A 4,624-nucleotide genomic window follows, 5' to 3' on the forward strand; every position below is an offset into this window, starting at 1 on the left:
TGCTTGATTTCTCTCCCAAGCATTTATCACTCCGTGTTGTTTTCTTGCTTCTTTCTTATTTTTTTCTCTGTCTCCCCCAACAAGGATGTAAGCTCATTTTGGGCAGTGGAGTCTGGAACTGCCTGGCACACAGGAGGTGCTCAATAAATACTGCTGAACGACTACATGAAGCCCTGCCTGTGTCCACCCCTTCCACTCATCCTTGATTACCAAGCGGCGTGGCTGGTTTGGAAGGAGGAAACTTTTGAATGACTGACACCTGCTTCGTCTCATGTACATTTCGATATTAAGTATATTAACACTGACATAAACGTCTCACTTCCTTCCACCATTGAAGTGTCACACAATATATATCTCTCTCTGTTCCTCAACACACTCTCCTAGTCACGCAGCCCCACCATCCTGTCATTTCAGCACCGCCACGCTCAGCCTAACCTGTATGTTACTCAGTGTGAAAAACACTGACCTAGTCCAACATTTCATCCACTGCAGAAATTCTTGTGGTACACAGGGGCTCAATATCCATTTGCCAAAAATATTTGACATTAAAATGAAATTTAAAAATTTTAGTCATTGGTCCTAGTTTTACCCTCTACAACGACACTCATGAAAAGTCTAAGCCCTCTTCTGTGCAATAGTTTTCCGTTCCCTGATATCCCATAATAGCTTTCCCACCTCTCTATCCCTGCCTTTAAAAAGCTTATCTCTCCTTCAAGGCCCAACACAAACAACCCCTCCTCCATGAAGTAGTTCTTGCTGTCCTTTCCTAAGCAAAGGTGAATTCTCCCTCATTTGAACTTCCAAAGCATATCACATCCTGCTGTGTATTCTGGTCACTGGTGTACATCTTTCTTCCTCCTATTCATTTTTGTTTTTTAAAACAAGGATATGTATTTAATTCATTTGTATTCTCCTTAGCCCTTCCCACAGTGTCTTACATATTATAGATGTTTAATAGATATTCGGTGAATGAATCAGTGAAAGATATGAGAATGAATTATGTACATTTTGTATTATGCATATATATACATGTACACACACATATATATATACAATAACACTGAGAAATAGAAAAGTTCTGCATAATTGTATAACACATATTTGCCTGGTGTTTTGAGTAGCTGTCCCCACTAAATCAGAAGCCTAGTTAAGGCTGCTCTCAGCAGCCCCATTAAATATCATCTCTTCATCTGTAAGCTTAAGCTTCTCCTGTGCCCAGGCTTCTGGCTTGAGAATACTTTCAGCACAGCATCCCCTTGGGCCCTGCCCCTTGGACCACTTCTACCAATGGAGTCTGACATAAGGAACCTCTTTTTACTGAGTACCACTTGTCAGGGTGGCACTGTTCTTGTGATCGTGGGGGAAGTTGGATGAAAACTTGAAGTTGGATGAATATGCCCTTCAGGAATTTACACGATATAGGGAGAAATAAAGTGTATCCATGCCAAATCAAAATGAAAACATGTTGCTATAAGAACGCTCATCTACTCTTAGAATGCATGTGAAAACATTTAAAAAGTATACTCATGTACAAGCATGTGACTATAATTCACAATATTGTATTGTTATTTGAAATTTGCTAAGAGTGCAGATCTGAAGTATATTTACCACAAAATTTAGAAAGAAAGAAAGAAAGGAGGAAAGAAAGAAGTAAGGAAGGAAGGAAAGAAAGAAAGAAAGAAAGAAGGAAGGAAGGAAGGAAGGAAGGGGGGAAAGAAAGAAAGAAAGAAAGAAAGAAAAAGAAAGAAAGAAAGAAAGAAAAAGAAAGAAAGAAAAAGAAAAGGGAGGGAGGGAGGGAGGAAAGAAAGAAAAGAAAGAAAAAGCAAGGAACAAAGGGAGAAAATGGTAACTCTGTGAGGTGACAGACATGTTAATTAGCTTGATTGTGGTGAACATTTCACAACGTATATATCAAATCATCACAACGTACATCTTAAATTTATACAATTGAAAATTGTCAATTATACCTCAATAAAGCTGGGGGAAAATATACCCACAAGTATAAAGGGACAGTCTATTAAGGAAACCAAATGTGTAAAACTCAGAACTTCAGGAGAACAGATAGGGAATCAATGATAATTCACTTAACAAAAAAGTTTTTTAATACCTAGCTTCCTGAATATATTTGAATTATCACAGATTTTTAAAGCTGGAGGGACCTTAAAGGTTACCTACTTTTTTTTTTCTGCGGTACACGGGCCTCTCACTGTTGTGGCCTCTCCCGTTGTGGAGCACAGGCTCCGGACACGCAGGCTCAGCGGCCATGGCTCACGGGCCCAGCCGCTCCGCGGCTTGTGGGATCCTCCCGGACCGGGGCACGAACCCGTGTCCCCTGCATCGGCAGGCGGACTCTCAACCACTGCGCCACCGGGGAAGCCTGCCAGGGGAATATTTTAAGTGGGGTAGTGACAAACCTTGATTTATACTTTGGAAGGTAACTTGCTGCTGTGTGGCCAGTGGGTTGTAGAAGGAAATAGAGGATGCAGGGAGAGCAGTCGGGTGCTGCTGCCATCATCGGTGGGAGATGGGAGCTTGGACCAGGGAGATGCTAGAGGAGCAGCAGAGTAGACGCTTTAGCATCTGTCTTCAAAGCTGCAGAGAAGACTTGGAGAGGAACTGAATATGGGGAACTGAGAAAGTGAGGAGTCGTGGACAACTAAGGGAAGAAGAGGCCTGGCCTATGCTCTGTGTGAATTATTTATTAGACCTTCCCATGGCGATACTGGGGAGTGTTTAGGGGTGTGAGTCTGGAGCAGTGGGGAGGGATCTGGGCTGCAGGTGCGTGTGACGGTCCTCAGCATGTGGGTGTCTGGAGTGCCATGGCAGTGGGTGGCAATCCCACAGTAAATGACTGCATGGCAAGGCAGAAGAGAAGTGGGGGAGTTGACCTTTTGTGGGAGCAGGGAGGAAAGAATGAATTTCTAAAGAGCGGGGGTTTATGAAGAAGGAGGAAGGAGAGATGGCTGGAAGAGACAACAGCATGTAAGGAGGGGACCCATCCCTGCTCACAGAGGAGAGAGAGACACGGCGCAGGGGGGTGGGGGTGGGGTGGGGTGATTTCTCATTTCTCATTCCACTGTCAGCTCATCTACATTCCTCCTCTTCACTTCATCTCAGACATTTTCCTCCCTCTTCCCAAGGCTAATTCCCAGACCTCAGCCTTATTCCGGACAGCTTCCTCAGCGACCTTGGTCCATCAGTATTCCTCTAGTTTCTTAGGTCTTCAAAATCTGCCTTCCCATAAGCCTCTAAACATGCTCCAATGCCTCCTTACTTAGCAAGCCCTCCTTTGACTCTGACTTCTCCCTCTAGCCTTCTAACCCTGGCTCTTTTTCTCTTCATTGACAAGGTTCTGGAAAGAGCGTCCCTTCCTTGCTTTCTCCGTTTTCACCCTGCGTTTCCCAGTCAAGCCACTGACATTTGGTTTTACACCCTCCCACCCCCAACAAATGCACTACAATTGCAAACGTCATGCATATTTTCAGCCCTTATCTGCCTAGTTTTCTCTGTAGCCCTGACCCTGTTGGTCACTCCCTCCGTGAAATCCCTTCTTCCCTGAATCCTTCAGTTTCACTTTCCCAGTCCTCAAGCCAAGCCTTTCTGCCTTCTCTTCCTTGACTCATGCACTGAAGGTCGGAGTGACCTAAGGCTCTCTTCTGTGTCCTCTTCTCTTATCAGTCTACACATTCTCCCTGCTTGACTGACTCCATGTTGAGGACTTCGATTATTATCTGTGTACTGATGACCCCCAAATTCCAATCTCTGGCTCAGACCCTTACTTCCAACTGCCAATAAGACATTTACAGATGGATATGCTATAGGCACCTCAAACTCAAACTGAACATGCAAACACTGGACTCATGTCTCATCATGCTTCTTCTTTTGTATAATCTTTCTCAGAGGGTGGCACCATTATATACCTTTTGGGCCAATCCGAAACCTGACAGTTATCATACAATCTCCCTCACCCTTGCCCTCCCAACCAGCCTCCTGGTTCTGTCATGTCTATGGATTTTGAGTCTGTTCCCTCCTCTCCAGACCCACCGGCATGACCCTCATTCAGACCTCATCATTTTTATCCAGGCTATTGCCACAACTTCCTATTTTAGGACTTTATGCCTATGAGGCCATCATCAACACCAACTGAATAATTTTCTAAAACACATATCTGATCATTCCCTCTTCAAGCTGAAAATTCTAGATGAAAAAAACCCAAACTGTATGACAGACTTTCTGTTTCAAGAACGTGGAGTGTTACACACTGAAATCTCTTTCTGCTTCACATACATAGAAATGATGGGAGGGTGCTTCCCTGGTGGCGCAGTGGTTAAGAATCCGTCTGCCAATGCAAGGGACACGGGTTCGAACCCTGGCCCGGGAAGATCGCACATGCCGTGGAGCAACTAAGCCCATGTGCCACAACTATTGAGCCTGAACTCTAGAGCTCGTAAGCCACAGCTACTGAGCCCACGTGCCACAACTACTGAAGCCTGTGTGCCTAGAGCCCGTGCTCCGCAACAAGAGAAGCCACCGCAATGAGACGCCCACGCACTGCAACGAAGAGTAGCCCCTGCTCGCCGCAACTAGAGGAAGCCTGCGCAGAGCAACGAAGACCCAATGCAGC

The sequence above is a fragment of the Leucopleurus acutus genome, assembly GCF_964270905.1.
Source record: "Leucopleurus acutus genome assembly, chromosome: 9".
Lineage (NCBI taxonomy): Eukaryota > Metazoa > Chordata > Mammalia > Artiodactyla > Delphinidae > Leucopleurus > Leucopleurus acutus.